A 19,566-nucleotide genomic window follows, 5' to 3' on the forward strand; every position below is an offset into this window, starting at 1 on the left:
ACTTCTTCCTGGCTGGAAGTCCCAGGTTGGACATTGGAAGCCTCAGCTGGGGTGGAAGATAGGGTGGAAGAGCAGTCTCTCATAGTACCACAGCCTGGGGACATAAACGTCATCTGCTGCAGCTCCAGATCTCTGGGAATCCGTGACCTTCTTGCGCTCCCTAAGATAAGTGCTCCTCAGGCCACCAATTTTGGCTTTTAAATAGGGGATGGTTGCTGTGGGGACCACCGGCTTCACCAACTCCAGCAGTTTCTCCAGCGCTGCCTGCCTCTTTTCTTTATTATTGTATTGGGGGTGTTTCACCTGCCACAGACAGGGCAGCTCCCTGTATTTGTCTATGAACAGGGGGAGGAAATTGTGGTCATTGAAGCCATCCATTTTATCTGCAAGACACAAGACAAACCCTAATGTTAGGGCAAAACTCTCCTAATTTTGTCACAATATAGGCCTCAATCTAGAAGCAGTATAGGCCCAAGTTTAAATCTTACCTTTGTTATCACAATCGGCACCTCCGATACTCCTTCCTCCGCTCACAGATCGTACGTACTACGCACACGTGTTACGCTTTATATACACTGCTCATGCGTGAAACTCCGCCTGCCCCTGAGCTTCTTTCTAGTCTATTCCCCGCCCCTTCCCGTTCGGTTCAGTGAGGAAGAGCACATGGCGGAGACACAGCAGGTGCGTGCTAATTACACTAACGAGGAGGAGGGAAGCCCGGAGCCAGAAACGTCCCGATCCCGGAAGAGACGATTTAAGGCCTCAAATATGTCCTTTGGGGAGATGTTGAAGATGGTGGACATCCTGAAGAGGGCCGACTATGATGGGAAGTATGGACCTTACCCCAATCTCAATGTCAGAAAGGCCAAGATAATGGCAAAAGTGGTCAAAAGTCTGCAATGGAATTTTGGGGTACGGTGATCCAAGGATCAGCTCAGGAAGCGGTGGTCAGACCTCAAATTAAGGGAGCATGAGCAGTACAGAAGGATTAGGAGAGTGCTGTAAAAAAGTAAGTAGTTGTGCTGTGTTCCTATTCTTTATTTTTTTTACGTTCGTGCTGCTCCAGGTGCTTTTCTTAACTGTTGTACAGTTTAAAATTGCAACTTTCATGTTCATGGGCACATTGTTAATTCGTATGAAACATTGTTCATTCGGCCTAGAAAACACCATTGTTTTGGGCATATGCATTTGAATACATTTTTGCTAGCCTACTTCTCTTAAAATAATTTTGTTGTGTAGATAGGTTTGTAACTAGAATGAAATGCAACCTAGATTCTGTGTAAGGAGAGGACACTCAGCAGCTGTTTACACATCTGGACACTGGAGTACTAGTGTGGGACACAAGAACACCCTTTTTATTAGGGGGTCCACACAGGTGCTCCAGTGTATACTATAGGGGTGTCTCCATCTGTGAAGCTTGTACAAAACAGGTAAGTATTCAAGCTTGACAAAGGACAAAAATATTTCTTCATCTTGAAACTCTGCCAAAACAGACAATTGTACCCCACTTCCAAGCAATGTTTCATATTCCTATTTCTACCATGAAATATCTGTGTGCTAAGTATACCAATTTTTTTTTTTACATAGGGGAGAAAAGACCCGGAGGACACCACTCATCCGAGGAGACCACAGACCCCCACCTCAGGAAGAAGGTGAAATCCCCCAAAGCCAACAGGAGGAGGCGGAAGGAGACGTGGTGGAAATAGTCACCACATCAGGTGAGTGTCTGCGACCACAGGCTCAGGTAAGAGATGGATGCCGGCATATTTATAATATATGGTGTGTTTTTGTTTCTATATTTTTAGGTGATCGTGATGTTGTGGATGAAGGACATTTCACCAGTGAAAGTGCCCAGATCCTGATCGGGGAGATAATGGGGTGTAATAGGGACTTGGAAAACATCCAGAAAAACATCAGTGATGTTCAAAACAAAATGAAGAACATCATTGATGTTTTAGGGAGTGTTTAAAACAACTCCAAATCCCTTCCCTTTTTTGTGCTTTTTGGAATCTAAAAATTTCTCACAATTTTGAACATATTCTCAAAAAGCCAAACTTTGAAGATGCACACAGTGTGTCAACATGTGCTATCTGCCATCACGGGAGATCAATGTATGCGTTTTGGGGGTGCAACCCCTTCCTCAATAATAAAGTAGCTGAGAGGAAGGGGTTGCACCTACAAAACACGTCCCTTGATCCCCCGTGATAGCAGCTAGCACATATTGACATTCGACAATTTGTGTGCATCTTCAAAATTTGGCTTTTCCAGGGGTGACTTCACCCCATCTGAACGCAATATCAAACACAGTTTATAAATACTCATGTCTGATATTGCCTTCAATTTATAACAAAGTTGAACTTTGTAAGTTCCTGATTTGTGTATTTCTTGTTGGTTTCAAACATGCCTGTTTTACCTTAAATGGACATTTCTACTTTTATTAATGTGACCAAAAAATTGTTATACAACAAACATGTTGGTTTGTTTTAAAAACCTTTTATAAATGCACACGTGATTGTGCTGGTATTTAAAAGATTGATAATCAAGAATGTGTGGATTATTGTTTCAATGCTTGAAAACTTTTTTTTCTGATTAAATTGTGGTTTTATGTGACAATGGTGGTTATTTCCTAAGGGCAAATCCACTTTGCACTACAAGTGCAGTTTCAGTGCAGTCTCAAGTGCACTTGTAGTGCAAAGTGTCTTTGCCTTTAGTAAATAACACCCAACAGTGCTTTCGAATGTTACACAATCACGCCATTTTCAGGACTACCCACATTTCAGCCAGGGTCAGCTAAAAGAAACACAAGCAGTAATAAATGTTAGCAAATATTTTAGTAGGTAAAAATTTTTTTATTTAAAAAAAGGCTCAGACATTGTCTGGCATATTGATGGCCCCCCTACCCGCAAAGTATTCAAGGTATCTTAGACGGACTTCACGGGCACTCAGGGGGGGCAAGCCAGGACGGTCAGCTTCAAGCGCCGTCAGGGTTGGTTCATTTACATGAATTCTGGCCTCAGGCCCAACTGAGACAACATAGTTGGCAGAATTTCTCCTTAAAAAGTTGTGGAGAACACAGCACCCCAGGATGATGTGATGCAGTTTATACTCCGCCATGTGTATGGGTGTAAGAAATAGGCGGAACCGGCTGGCCATGATTCCAAACGTGTTCTCCACCACTCTTCTGGCTCTGGCCAGCCGGTAATTAAAAACCCTCTGGTCCGGGGTGATGGTCCTCATAGGGAATGACCGCATAAGATGGTCCCCCAGTGCAAACGCTTCATCCGCAACGAAGACAAATGGGAGTCCCTCCGCATTATCTTCTTGAGGTGGCAAGTCCAAGCTGCCATTCTGGAGACGCCTGTAGAACTCCGTCTGGGCGATGACTCCACCATCTGACATCCGGCCATTTATCCCCACGTCCAGATACAGGAACTCATAAGTAGCCGACACCACCGCCAATATCTCAATACTATTGAACCCCTTATAGTTGTAATAGTATGACCCCGAGTTGGGTGGTGGGACAATGTGGACATGTTTCCCATCAATTGTCCCTCCGCAGTTAGGAAAGTCCCACCGCTGGGCAAAGCGGGAGGCCACAGTCTGCCATTCCTGTGGGTTGGAAGGAAACTGTGGAGTCAAACAAGAAAAATAAATTAATAATTTTGCACATAAACATGGAAAGCAGATTAGACACAAACATTCTTGGCCAACATCAGTATAACATTTATTTTAGGGAGTATTTAAAGACAAAGGTATAAGGTCCACCTATCAGATTCCTCCTCCCCCCCTCTCATGGGCCATTTCTAAAATTTTATGGAGGGGGATATGTTTTGGACAGGTAACCCCCTCCACTTCATTGAGAGATGAATGCCTAAATAATGTGTATTAGTTTGGCCAGACCCTCCTTACTTACACTGTTGGCATCCCACTGGACAGGTAAGAAGTGTCATAATACAAAGAGATAAATACACACTGTACACATTTAAGCACATTTTGACATTCTGCTATTACCTATCAAGATAATAATAGGATACCAAAACTTTAAACAGTACCATTTGAAAGTATTCAGGCAGGCCCTTGCACTACATGCTTTGGGGAATTCATCCATAAATCTGACCACAAAAGAGGTGGGTATAGTGTGTATGGGTTTGGCAAAGTCAGCAGATAGAGGATTGGTATCAGCTGAGTTAGCAGTTGAGGGGAGGGTTCCAAATGATTTTGGGACACAAAAAAAAGCCTCTGGCACTCTGCCTGAATTTAAAGCACAAATCACAATTTACCACATTTTAGGGGATATTTAGGGTAAAGCACTACTATGGAGCTGACAAAATACATTGTTAAGTGACTACACAAGGTGAATATAGGGCCAGGAGAGCATGCTGGGGAGGTAAGTGAAGGCAAATATGTATGAAGGACAAAAAATATTACATAAAAATCCAGCATGCATGAGGACAAAGGGGACATTCACAGCATATTACAATCATGGTAATTAGGGCATGAGGAAAGAAATACAATATATTATCAAACATTAAATACAATAAAATTTGATATTAAAGGATAAAAATCTTACCTTAATATAGTCCTTCTGCAGGACCTGGATGATGGCAGAACAGGTCTCTGGGATAATGATCTCCAGAGCCTGGGGGAGATGCCTGTCGAGAACTTGAGGTCCTGCAGACTTCTCCCCGTCGCCAAGTACCACAGGGTGGCAACTAGCCTCTGCTCCGGAGTGATGGCTTGCCTCATGCAGGTATCCTGCCTGCTAATATAAGGGGTCAGCAAAGCCAACAAACGGTGAAATACGGGGTCCATCATCCGGAGAAAGTTCCTGAAATCCACAGGATTATTCTCACGGATCTCATGGAGCAAAGGCATATGACAGAACTACTCACGCTGAAGCAACCAATTCTTGGTCCATGAACTCCTCCCCACCCTGTTCATGGACTGAGCTTGTGTCAAGGTAAGGACCCCAACACCAAGCCCCCACACAGTATGAACTCTACGAGGAGTACGTATATACAACATGGCTAGAAAGCGGTCGGCTGCTCAGAACAAAGTAACAGAACGCACTGAAGAACAGCAAGGCCTGTGAAGAGCGACCTGAAAAACAGTAATGAACAAGAACACAATGACAGAGTCAAGGGTAACTCACTGCACGCACTGAAGACCAGATACAAACCCACAAGCACAAACTGAACGGCAGAAAACGATCTGAAAACCACGAGTCTGAAAAAGCGCGAATCGTCTCTCACCAAACTTTTACTAACACGAGATTAGCAAAAGGAGCCCAAAGGGTGCCGCGCTTGGTTCTGAACTGCTCTTTTATAGTCTCATCGTACATACGTAGTGTATGTGACCGCGTTCTTGGCGATTGGAAATTCCGACAACTTTGTGCGACCGTGTATATGCAAAACAAGTTTGAGCCAACATCCGTCGGAAAAAATCCATGGATTTTGTTGTCGGTTTGTCCGATCAATGTCCGATCGTGTGTACGGGGCATAAGAAGTGTCTTAACAGTTTTTTTTCCCAAATATCTTTATTGAGGTTTTAAAATTTTTAGTACAAAAGTAAAATAAAAAGGCATTCAAAACCTATATGAAGAATATGAAGAATAAGGCGTTTGTGAAGGCATAAGGCATATAACATGGCTTTCACAAAATAAAACAGTAGAACTGGAAAGGCAAAACAGCACAACTTGAAAACAGTGATAATCGTATAATAGCTGAGAACAAAGTATCTGGTCAGGCTTAACAAATCTCAGGATCTGCCAAAGAAATGACCTGAACAGTGGATGCATATGGTCACAATGACTAAATAAAGGAAAGGTTGTAGATACATGTACATCTCTAATTAAAAGACAGTAATGAATCAGATAGAGGAATTGGAATGTCTAAGGGGGAAGGTCAGGGTGAGTCTGAGGGTCAGAGGTATCTTTGATTCTAAGTTTGCCCAATGTATTGGTGAGGTCAGCATGTAGATACCAGTCCGAGAAGCAAAAGGATTTCATGTGTAGAGAAATTTCTTCTGGTGAAAAAGAGCGCTCCATGTAATGGCACCAAATAGCAATAAACCGCTTTAAAGACTTAAAGTTTTGAGTGATGGTGTCCAATTTTTCCATGAGAAAAAGGGCTTGAAGCATTTGTTTCACTGATGCAATCTGAGGCAGAGTGGGATGTATCCAGGCTTGCATGATGGCTCTGCGAGCCGCTAAGAGGCAGATGTGGGCTCATTGAGGGAAAGAGTCACAGATGGATATGGACGATGAGCCAAGCAGAGTGTCACAGCTGAAAAGACATAGCAAGGGGTCCTTGGGTAGGGTTATTTGCTGGATCCTGTCAATAAACTTTAATACCTGGTCCCAGGAAGAAGAGATCTTTTGGCAGGCCCATGTCTGTGGATAAGAGATAGTCTGAGGGTGGTGCACCAGGGGCAGGAAGAGAGAGATTGATCTACTGTGGTGTGGCGAAACGGAAGATATGCTTGATGAGCGACTTTGAATTGAGTTTCTCGCCAAGTTTCGCAGACCATTAGGGAGCGGACTCTTTGGTAGCCTGCAAGAATCTGTGCTGGTGCTTCCTGGTTGTCAAGGATGGATGACCAGTGGTTGAAGGGTACTATGCCATACTTGGAAGGCTGGTGTGTAAAAAGGTTGGAATATATCTCTGAAATAGGATTGTTGGCAGGGTGTCTTTCGCTTTCTTATTAAATGTTGCAAAAAACCCAGGCAGAGGATCTCCCCAAACAGCATAGAGCAGCAGATCAGAAAATCTAAGGAAGAGCTTTTGCACCAAGTTGCCACCATTGCTGAGGACACCGGAACAGATTTTTGGATGTTAAAGAGTGACACTCTTTTATCACCAGCTAAAACCTTTGCATTAGACCTGCTGCTATGCCAGCTTCTCAAGCCATTGCAGAGAGGGTATTCAGTGTCAAAGGTGACCTCTCTAGAGGCCGGCGTAATAGATCAGGGGTCATGTTGGCACAAAGTGCTTTCATTAAAAAGAATCAAAACAAATAGAAGTGTTTTTATTCTCCACATATTTCTATTTCTAACATAAGAAGCATACCCAACACTTGTGAGCTGTGCTTACTGCAATAGGAAGAATTAATAATTCAACAACAGTTTTAATTGTCAATTAAATTCATAGGAAAAATGTGTTGGCTACAAATACCATTAGTATGCGGAACTATAAAAAGGACCACTTTTTATCAATTCCTCTCTCTCTTAGCATTGACAAATTTGACAATAGAGGTAAATTTCACACTAATGAAATAGAAATATAGATCAGTAACTGTCAAATAGGGCAGCCTTATGTCGGGGTCCTGCCTGCTAGTAGTCTTTGTAGTGTGATATTTACCACTATTGTCATTGTGAATGTTGAGAGAGAGGAGTTGATAAAAAGTGGTGACTGTTAATCCACACACTAATGGCATTATTGCAGACTGTGCACTTTTTCTTTGAATGTATCTGGGAATTAGAACTGTGAAATAATAAACAGTAAACTGATTCTTATTGTAGAAATAAGTATTACCCTTAAGTATTGGTTTATTATGATCTGCCAGACTGCCAGTGACAGTGCCTGTGCTACGTACTTGTAGCTGCTGAAATTTTTGTTGTGTTCTGTTTCAGTTACTTGAACTGTTAAAGTTCATGTAAATGTGCACTGCATGGTGGCATCATCACGCAAAGATTTTTATTTTATTTTAATTTTAACGTTACACTACTATCAAAAAAGCAATATTCTTGTAACGAAACTTGGTTTTACTTAAATATGTTATATAACAACTAAATCTGTGTCTGTAGTGCATGTTCAAACCCTAATACCAACATGCTAGATTTTTTTCACTTCAAGAGTATATGAGTTTGGAAATTATAGAGAAATGCTTAAATAATGCATTACAATTTAACTATAAACCCATTTGATTTTAGACAACTAAAACAAGTTTTAGTCTACTAAAATGTACAGGAGATATTAGTTGAGTAAATACAACTAAAAACGAAAACAATTGCAGATGACTAAAATGCAACTAACACTAAAATGGCATTTTAGTCAAAAGAATAAGACTAAAACTAAATCAAAACAAAAGTACAGTAAAAGTGCACTGATGCAATTCAATATACTGCAGTAAAACTGCCCTGACACTCTACATTGACACACTTCCATATACTGTTGCAGTAAACCTGCCCTGACACACTAAACTGACACTACAGTAAAAATGGCCACACTACACTCATGCTGCACTATCATTATATTCACACTACACTTACACTCTACACTCACAATAGAATGACAATAGCACACTATAGCACACTAACTCGCTAGTAGCGATGAACAGAGCCCTGTTCTATCTATCTCCACTCCAATATCACACTGCAAATGGCTGCTATGGGAGAAAAATTTTTTATAGTGTGGGGTGGGTCTATGAGCAATAAGCCATGATTGGAGAGAGTCATCATGACTGTGTCCAATCATGACTCCGACAGTGCTATGTGCCCTGATTGGGCAAAGCCTTCATTGCTTCCTCCAATCAGGGCTTCCAATGCACTGTGCGGCACGCAGTGCATTGTGGGGCATTCGGCGGGCCGAACAAACTGTTGAACACCCCAAAAATTCAGATGTTGGCCAAACTGGCGAACAGCTTATGTTCGGGCCGAACTTATGCTCAGCTCAAACTGTTTGCCTAACACTAATCTGCACATTAATGAGGAATTTTGTTTTATATAGAATTGTTTGTTTTCAGTTATATGCATAATGGTGCAATGGCATCTGCTAACCATGTAGAACCTGTTAATATTAATTTTAAAAAGGAACCCATTGCACCTTATCACTTTCTATCTAATATTTCCTCATCTTTCCATCTTCATGTAGCCAGGGCTGGCTAGTATGCCTGCAATCCAGAGATATTTTCTGTGTTATTAATATGGGGTTGGCTCCCTCTAGTGTTTGCTGGACTCTATGTGTCAATTTCCTTTTTCCTGTGAGAGAATTCAGAGCAATTCAGAGAAAAGCATCATGGGATGTGTAGTTCAGAATGCTGAAGTGACTATGCCAGCAGGACTGATCTGAACTACAATTAACAGAATGCTGAGTAGACAGAACAGATTGCTGGGAAAGGATTTAAAAAGGGCTGGCGTGGCCTATATCAGCCTCTCGGGATGCCGTTTGACTCTGCAAGCAGGAGGTCTGTGTGACAGCGAGCTGCTGTTGATTTGCAGCCTGCGCAGCGGGGAGCTGGACAGTTATACCCAGAGGGACCTCTGCATTGCTTCTTCCATGCAGCGGGTCGGAAGGGGTTCCAGGTAATCCAGAGATGCCTGCACTTCAGATTCCAGTGGGCTGCAGCGTGGTGCATCGGGCGCCATTCCCCAGAGCCAGGATACAGAGAGAGAGTTCCTGTTAGAGTCTTCTCATCATCAGCATCGTTGCCAACTGTATCTGAGTTCCAGAGTGGTGAGCGGGCATAGCCCATCTTATTGTTAAAGATGATACTTTCAGACATCATTCACACACTTCAGGTGGTGGTTCCACTGAAGTCAGTTTTATAACGAACACTGAAAACCGACATCTATGATCAGTTCACATTATTTATTCTAGTAGCTATACTGGATAACACCATTAGGATCATATCAAAGGAAGTTACAATACAAAAAGGATAACCTGAAGTTCTGCCAAATTGGCTGTACCCTGTTATCAAGGATTACTTTAGTTACAACACAAATAGGCTAGCTGAAGATTTCTGAATTTCAAGGAATACCCTTTTACCTTTTGTTTTCCTTTTCCCTCATCTGCTTTAATTGCATTGGACTTCATCTAAAGGGAGCCAGCCAATTTGAATATAATAGTCTGTATATTGTTTCTTCACTTGTGCAAGATTTAATGGCCTGTGAGTTGAGGAGGCAGAAGGGAGAAACCAGACACAGAAGATATAGTGCCAGTTGTCTACCCTCCTGTTAACCTATTCACATAGGTTTCTGTGATTGGGTTAATATTTGTGTTAATTTACAGTTAAATGAACTTTGCACCATTATATTGCCTTTTTGATAAGTATAGATAAAATATCTGTGTGTGAGAGTGTTTTCTTACTATCTGACAAAGTTGAGATATAACTATTTTTGTGTTCTCACTAATACAGTAAACATACTTGAACTGTTTCTTTAATACTTTGTGAGTCTCTATTTACTAATACAGTTGGTAAGATGATTGAACCCAGAGTGTCAGAGGTAATGGAGGATTTGCAGACTCAAAGTAATCAGTGGGGTACAGAGTCAATTAGCAGCCCCCATGGGGGGGTACCGCTACTTTCATTTCTTACATGTATGCATGTTTGTGTATGTGCAGGTATGTTTGGATGCACTTAAATGTACACACATGTATATGTATGTTATCCACGATGTTTTATGATTGTCAGGCTCATGAATTTATCAGTCACAATTATATTTACATTATATTATGTTTCATTATAGCCCTAATGAAGGGGGAGTTTGTGTTGACTGTCTTTTAACACAATATCAATAAATTAATTTTGGCTCTTCCATCTTTTGGTCTGGCTCTCATTCCATAGATGCACATGTATTTCTGGTTCCCTACCAGGCAGGGCTTTGTGGTGTGCCAAAACTGTGTAAATCCCAAATCGACATGAACAAAGGTGCAATCCTTTGGCAAGTAAAACAGCTCTCCTTTTTGTATGTCTTCTGTGTGTTTAGCTGTTTCCCAGGGGGTTAGCTTTAAGCTTTAACACTTAATCTAAGCCCTGCAATGAACTCTTCACCCTTAAAGTGTTTTTTACCCCCAGCATTTCATATTCCTGATATGTGCCTGCTGTACCATGTACTTGTATGAAAAAGTATCCTACACTCTTTGTATTACTTCATTTGTGTGAAATCCCTGGTGTCCTTGACAGTCCCTCTGCTTTCCTATTAAAAAAAACTGATCACACTATGCAGGAGAACACAGCGTGGTCAGTTCTCTAGCTATGTTGGGAACTCAGCCTGCTCTCCTCCAATGATCAGACTTGTCCTGACATGCCTCTTGCTGCACAGCCATTCACTGGAGAGTTCAGTGTCCTGCTGCTCCCCCCCCCCCCCCAGCTCTTATGCAGCTGAGAACAGAGATTATGTGATCACTTATAAAAAAAGGAAAAAAGGTATGATTTTTTTTTTTATATATCTATACACAAATGTTTTACCTTTCATTTCAGTTTCAAACTGAATTGGTTTGTTTTAAAAGGTGATCGTTTACAATCACTTTAACTTTTCTCAAATACTAAGAACCCTAATTATAAAGCGGTGGCATAGCCTTACTGTGGCCATACTGATGTTTAAAACATAAAACACACATTTATAAACCATAGTGGTGTGACTTATAAATGTGCATGGCATGCCACTTTGCTGATAACTGCCCAAAGCGGCTTGATAAATAGGTAAAGGTATCAGAAATTACATTCCCCATGAGAAAAAGGGTGAAATAGCACTTTTCAACCTTTAGATATAGGCTCCAAGACTTCTCATTATTAAAAACCTGAAGGTAAAGTAAATGTTTTGTGATAATCCTTCTAACATTCCAACATTCTAGAATATGAAAAACTGATCTTTGAAGCGAAAGAAGGCACACAGTAGGAAGAAAATCCCTTCACTTTTTTCAAAGAAAAATAATATCCAATAACAGGTCTCTGGTTTTTGAGTTATGGCATTGTAATGGTTTTAAGAGCAAAATGTTATTTTATAGTTCAAAGGCTACAGTAAAAATGTAATGTGGATGAAAAGCTGCATGTAAAGGCAACATAGCAGGCACTCAAAATGATTTTTTGAAATGCTTTTTAAGATAGAAAACATTGTAAACATTTTGCAGGATGGGAATTTGTTTATTTTAGTTAGTTGTGGGTAAACCCTTTGTTATCATATAGTATAATGTACACTACTTTACTGTTGTCTCCAGAAAATAACCAAAAATGTATATCAAATTGTAAAGGTTTTGCAACATCTTTAACATTTTACAACTGACCAGTTTTTAGCACTGTTTACAATGCACAAGACTGGCTCATATGTATCCTGTGATACTCTCTCCAAATGTAGAAAAATCCTGTAGGGTGGAAGATGCAATCTCACATTTGAATGTGAAGGCACTTTCTATAGTCCTTTATATTATAGATTGGAAAGCACCTACTGGCACCACCACTATCCACTTAAACCTCTCGCAGATTGGATGATCCTTGACTTGACCTGGAATAAAAATTAAATATTCCTTTAATTATCGTGCCTGGGGGGGATGTCCTTAGTATACCTGTAAAGTGGCACGTTTTTCTCATGTTTAGAACAGTACCACAGCAAAATAAAATTTCTAAAGGAAAAAATGTCATTTAACCACTTCAATACAGGGCACTTAGACACCTTCCTGCCCAGACCAATTTTCAGCTTTCAGCACTGTCGCAGTTTGAATGACAATTTGCGGTCATACAACAATGTACTCAAACTAAATTTTTATCATTTTGTTCCCACAATTAGAGCTTTCTTTTGGTGGTATTTGATCGCTTCTGCGGTTTTTATTTTTTGCGAAACAAATAAAAAAAAACGAAAATTTTGAAAAAATAAAGGTTTTGCTTTTGTTTCTGTTTAAAAATTTTGTAAATAAGTAAGTTTTCTCTTTCACTGATGGGCACTGATAAGGCGGCACTGACAGGCACTGATAAGGCGGCAGCGATGAGGTGGCACCAATGAGCGGGCACTGACGGGCACTGACGATGGGCATTGATATGCGGCACTGATGGGCACTGGTAGGCGGCACTGATGGGTGGCACTGATATGCAGCACTGATGGACATTGATAGGCGGCACTGATGGGCACTCATGGATGGCACTGGTGGGCACTGATGGGCACTGATGGGTGACACTGATGGGCACTGAAAGGCTGCAAAGATGAATTCTTATGGGTGGCACTGATGGGCACTGATAGGCGGCACTGCTGGGCACTGCTGGGCACTGATAGGTGGCACTGATGGGCACTGATGGGAACTGATGGGCACTGATACGTGGCACTGATGGGCACTGATATGCGGCACTGATGCTCGGCACTGATAGGCATCCCTGGTGGCGCTGGCAGTGGTAGGCATTGGAGTGGGCACTGATTGGCAGCTGCCTGGGCATTGATTGGCAGCTGCCTTTGCACTGATTAGTATTTCCCTGGGGGTCTAGGGGGCATACCTGGTGGTCCAGTGTGGCTGGTTTCCCTGGTGGTCCTGGGCGGCTTCCCTGGTGGTCCTGGGCGGCTTCCATGGTGGTCCTGGGTAGGATCCGAGGGGGGGCTGTGCTGATAAACAATCAGCACAGACCCCCCATGCCAGGAGAGCAGCTGATCGGCTCTCCTCTACTCGCGTCTATCAGACGCAAGTGAGGAAAAGCCGATCACCGGCTCTTCCTATTGACATCGTGATCAGCCGTGACTGGACACGGCTGATCACGTGGTAAAGAGTCTCCATCAGAGACTCTTTACCTAGATCGGTGTTGTGGGGTGTCAGACTGACACCCCGCAACAACGATCCCCGCGATGCGCGCCCCCGGGGGCGCGCAGCGGCTCAATATCCTGCGGACGTCATATGACGTCCAGTCAGGATATTGAAACCACTTTGCCGTCGTCATTCTGCTATATGGCGGGCGGCAAGTGGTTAAAACTGCTCGTGGCTATAATTGAATATTGTCGGATCCCGACAATATAGTTAAAAATCATTGAAATAAACGGCATGGGATCTCCCCCAGTCCATTACCAGGCCCTTTGGGTCTGGTATGAATATTAGGGGGAACCCCGCACCAAAATGTAAAAAAAAAATTGCTTGGGGGTCTCCCCAAAATCCATACCAGGCCCTTCAGGTCTGGTATGGATATTAAGAAGAACCCACCCCCTCTGATGCCACGTGACATCACATGATGTCAGAAGGGGTGGGGTTGCCTGGTAACGTCTTACGTCACCGGGTGGCCCCGCCCTTAGCTCTATAACAGCTGTCAAAGCAAAAAACGATGGAGTTACATCGCGGGACACTTTAATTTTTTTATTTTTTAATAAAGGACTTGTCCCAAACTGTCTCTTGTCATTTTTATTTTTTTTGACACTTCCTTGATGAATGAGTAGGGATACAATGCACCCGATGCCCATTCACATAGGAGGGGGCAGGATCTGGGGTCCCTTTGTTAAAGGGGGTTTTCGGATTCCGATAAGCCCCCTGCCCGCAGACCCCCCTAACCACCGCGCAAGGGTTGTGGGAATGAGGCCCTTGTCCCCATCAACATGGCACCCTCCCCATGTTGAGGGCATGTGGCCTGGTACGGTTCAGGAGGGGGGCCCTTTTCCTGCAGCCTGCCAGGATAAGGGTCTGGCATGGATTTTGGGGGCCCCACACCATTTTTTTTTACATTTTGGCACAGGTTTCCCCTTAATATCCATATCAGACCTGAAGGGCCTGGTATGGATTTTGGGGGGACCCCCACGCAATTTTTTTTTTTTGGTGCAGGGTTCCCCTTAATATTCATACCAGACCCAAAGGAAATTTTTTCCTTTAGAAATGTCATTTTGCTGCAGTTTTGCTGCAGTTTTGCTGCAGTTCTGTTCTAAACATTGGAAAGATGTGCTACTTTACAGGCATACTAAGGACACCCCCAAGCACGATATTTAAAGGAATATTTAATTTTTATTGTTTCACTTTAAGCATTCTTAAAATCACTGCTGCTGAAGAAACAGCCGTTTTTAAAACTTTTTTTTGCATTGAAACATGTCCCCTGGGGCAGGACTTGGGTCCCCATGCCGTTTTTTTCAATGATTTTTATCTATATTGCTGGGATCTGACAATACATTACAGCCGCGAGCAGTTTTAAATTACATTTTTTCCTTTAGAAATGTCATTTTGCTGTGGTACTGTTTTAAACACAGGAAAGATGTGCTACTGTACAGGCATACTAAGGACACCCCCAGGCACGATATTTTAAGGAATATTTAATTTTTATTGTTTCACTTTAAGCATTATCAAAATCACAGCTCCTAAAAACGGCCATTTTTAAAACTTTTTTTTTTGTATTGATACATGTCCCCTGGGGAAGGACCCAGGTCCCCAAACACTTTTTATGGCAATAACTTGCATACAAGCCTTTTGATTTTTCATGGTCGTGCCCCATAGACTTTAGCGGTGTTTGAGTGTTCATACAAATGTTTTGCCTGTTAGCAAGTTCTGGTGCGAACCGAACCGGGGGGGGTGTTCATTTCATTCTCAGTTTTTAATAACACTTGTGATATAAATTTTTAGACTTTTGCAATAAAGGTTTATTTTTGTATGTGAATGGGAGTAGTCTCACATCTATATTTATTACTTCCTCTCTCCCCCTTCCTGTGGGGATAGTAGGATTCCAGATTTTATTAGAAAGTTATTAGAATTCTTTAGAGTACTCATCTGAATTCACAGCTAGGGGTTGATCATCATCCATCTTGATATTGAGTAGTTGTGTAGTTGTGTTGTTTTATATAGTGGAACAGCTCCCCCACCAGTTTATAGTGACATATGGTTTGAACCTTGTAGGACTCTACAGTGTGGCTTTTTTGTGTATAATTTATAAATTCAATATAAAAAAATTCAGTCTACAGTGAAAAAGGTGAAAGTCCATTGTTCGTGCTCCTTAAATAAAGTGTTTCACAGACTGGTGCTCAGTTGCCTTCCCCACATTGAGCCCTCGTTCACACCGGGCCTTTCTGACATGCGATTTGACACGTCAAATTGCATGCCAAATCGGAGATTATTCCCGGCAATGGCACCATCTGAATTGGTGCGACGCTGGCTTTGCTTTGCCACATCGATTCCCAAAAGCAGTTCCTGGACTACTTTTGGCGACTTGAGTGATCTCAATAGACATCTGTGCATATACCCGCACAGATATCTCTCAAATTGCCCCCGAAGTCGGACTGAAAAACCCGCATTCAGTGTGAACCTAGGCTTACACACTCCTCTTACCAAAAGGATTGGATCTCAAATTATTGAGATCTAACTCACTCCAACAGGTTTCCAACCTCCAGAGATATTCCACTTCTTGGCCTGTTCACCTGTTCCAATGTATCCCAAGTATCCACTGGATTCATGCAAAGCATGCCACTATAGATCTGGCTCCCAGGCTGTCACAGAGGTGGAAGGGATGAACTGCAGGAGAGCAGGGCCCAATGGAGGGGACGGGGGAGAGCGGCTTCATTAAAAATTGGTAATTACAAATAAATAAATAAAAATAAATAAAGAAGGGAGGAGAGAGGCTCTCTTCAGTGCTACTCCCTTCAAGTGAGAGATTCCTGTACCTGTTCCTGACTTTTGTCAGGCCACTTCCCACCGACAGTATTCAGATATGTGGCCTCACAGAAGTGGGTCTTTATCCATGAGGCCACATATCTGCGCACCTGTCTTTGTGCTACACACTCCCAATGTCAGGGTTAAAGGTCAGCATATTTTGGATAGGATTTTTTTCAAAAATATATATTTTTTTAATTAGTACCAGTGGCAGTTAGTGTCAATGTGTTTTAGGTAGGAGAAAAAAAAAAAAAAAAAGTAAAATGCGCTCCATTGTTTTTGGGCCCTTCTATGGGTACAAACAACAAATAACATACACATATGTGGTATTGCTGTGTTTGTCAGGAGCAGAACAATTTAATTTGGGTTGCTCCTTAGTGGTAAATAATGGTAATAGCAAAAAATATACAACTCAATAAAAAATATATTTTTTGTTACTATTTTGGGACAGTTTTTCTTTGATAATAAAAAAAAAAAAAAATCAGGAGATATCCATTACCATTTACCATCAAAAGAAAGCCCAATTTGTCCTAAAAAAAAAAACATGGTATAGAATTAGGCTAGAACTATCCATAGTATCTGATAGGAGAGAATCATTCAGTTTCCAGTTAGTAGTTTAAAGGGGTAGAGAGGGAAATTTAATGTGAATATGTAACGGAGCATGATCTGAGAAAGTGAGGACCTCAATTGTCACCTGAAGTAAAAGCTCTAGGTGGTGATGGTCTACAAGGAGAGATAGTCTATCCTAGAATAGGACTGTTGTGAAGGTGAGAAATAAGAAAAGTCTCTCTCTTTCGGATGTAGGACCTGCCAAACGTCCATAAGCTGGAGGTCATGGAGACGTTTACAAATGAATGCGAGGCGTTTATGGGGAATGGAGCAGGTGCCCTGAGATGTGTCTAGTTTTGGTTTGAGTGGGACATTTAAGTCACTAGCCAACAATACAACCTTGAGAAATCTCTCAGTTTGTTTAGTGTTAGGGATAGAAATCCAACTTGATCTGTGTTTGGTGCATATATTCGGAAATAGGTATATCCCTTGCATATCCACTAAGCTGTCATCACACCGAAAGGAGGTTCCTCTATGGAAGCCAAAGTGACCCCTTTCGCTTTATGTACATCAGATAAACTATAGTACCAAATGGTAGTAGTTTGGGGAAAAAAGTTTTGTAGAGGTAGTGTGAGTGAGATGTGTCTCTTGGAGAAAGGCTATATCACAAGAGAGACGTTTAAGTTATCTAAAGAGATGATGTCTCTTACCCAAGGCACATACCATAAACCTCTCACATTAAATGAGATAATATTAACAGGCGCCATTGTATAAACAGATAAAGCTCCAATGCATATTGTGCCATGAGGCCAAGGAAAGGGACTGAGACAAAGGGGGGACAAGGTACAGAAGACGGGGAGAAAGTCACACATTACAATGCAGTGTAAACATAGACCTGCCAAGGTAGTCCTTTGTGGGTCACCCCTAAAAGGCGTGAAAGGAGGAGCCCTAGTTACACAAGTCCCCGAGTAAGGGATGGTGCGCCTCATTAGAAGCTCCAGCTATCGGAGGTCCCCCCCGGAGGTATTAGCGACCAAGAAAAGGACAACCAACAATAAACAGTTTGTACCTCTATATTAAGTAACAGGGACTGCATGTTAACATTAACGTAAGTATATGTTTAGCAACATGTCCTAAATATAGTGATTGGTAACTAAGCAAAGTCTGAGGTAACGTTTAACTAATGATAAACTTGGAAACAGTGGGCTCACAAAGCCAGGGAAGTGCCCATAGGAATCATGAGACGAACTGGGGAAACGTACAAAAAAAAAGTCCAACTTAACTAGGACCATCAAGGTCAGCATATAACTGTGAAGGATTAAACCCGAATGTCAGGGTGGTAAACCATTTTTATGCGTGGAGCCAGGAGTGGCAGAGCGGTGTTTCAAAAAACAGTACAAAATATCAGACCACCCTAACACAGGTGTGGTAAAAGCCATACAAAAAAAACACATTTGTAACAAAAGATCACATGATCCCAGTGTCATAATGAACAGATTCAGGGGATCCTTATTCATTTAGCAGATAACACATAAAAATGGCCACCTGCAAAATCTAAAATGCAATGCAGTTGACTAAAAAATGAGTAAGAATATAAGTCACTTCTCTTGACTTTGCCAGTAAATGTCATTGAATCAAATTGCTTCTCAATAGAGTGGAAAAAAAGGGGGTGGAAGTGGAGAAAGTAAGCAAAGTAAAGACAGAATGAGATCTGAACCAAGCCTACTTTTCCAAGTCTTCTGGGAAGCAGAGAGTAGCAGTGTGGCCATCTCTGGTGGCTATGAGACAGGCCGGGAAGCCCCAGTGGTAAGCAATAGTGTTATTGCAAAGATTTTCAGTGAGGGGTCTCAAGGCCCCTAAAGGTTTCTTTAGCCAGATCCGGGAAAAGACAATAGGGCAGTCAGCCCCATCGAAGTCAAAGGTGGAAATATCTCTCGCCTAATGCATGATGAGCTCCTTCTCCTCATGTACTCGGCAAATTACATTTCTTGCCGTTTCAGAGGTTACAAGGGTGGATGACTCGATGCACTTGGTCTAGCTTTAAAGGATGGTTGGTCGAGTTGCCATGAAGACTGTTGATGGTTGTGATTTTCCTGGTCTTTCAGCTTGTAGGGGGCCATTGCTGTAAGCAATTACTAGCTGGCGAGCATGGGCCTGCAGCTCCTGGATGGCGGCAGCGTGGTTGTCAAGGCACTGCTCAGTTTCCTCAACCTGAACCAGGACCTGGGAAAGGTCGGACCAAACCGCCGAGACTTCTTTTTTGATTGCCTCCTCCAGGCTATGGAGCATAGAGGCTAGTTCTGATTTAGTAGGAAGTCCACTCACCACAGCGGCGACCTCAGAGCGACATGGAGAGCTCCGATCTCTGTCTGAGCAATATGGGGAAGTGAGAGAGCTGTGTCTGGACGTGATCCCATGATGGGACACCTTTTTATTCATCACATCAATGTAAGCAATTGTTCTATACAAGTTTGTGAATATGTATGGTTATTTTGAGATGTTTGGAATTTTTTTGATGTCTATATGTATTTTTCTCTCTATTCAATATATTTATTGTTGCTCTACCTTTCCACATTGGGTCCTAAGGAAGCCATGTAATTGGAGAAACGTTTACCTGGCAGACCTGGTTTACTGGAAGCATACAGTTTTTACACCTTTGCTATCTTGCTTAAAAATTATACATCTAGAAGACTTCCGATACCAAGAGTAGAGT

This window comes from Aquarana catesbeiana, linkage group LG04 (assembly GCF_042186555.1).
Source record: "Aquarana catesbeiana isolate 2022-GZ linkage group LG04, ASM4218655v1, whole genome shotgun sequence".
Classification (NCBI taxonomy): Eukaryota; Metazoa; Chordata; class Amphibia; order Anura; family Ranidae; genus Aquarana; species Aquarana catesbeiana.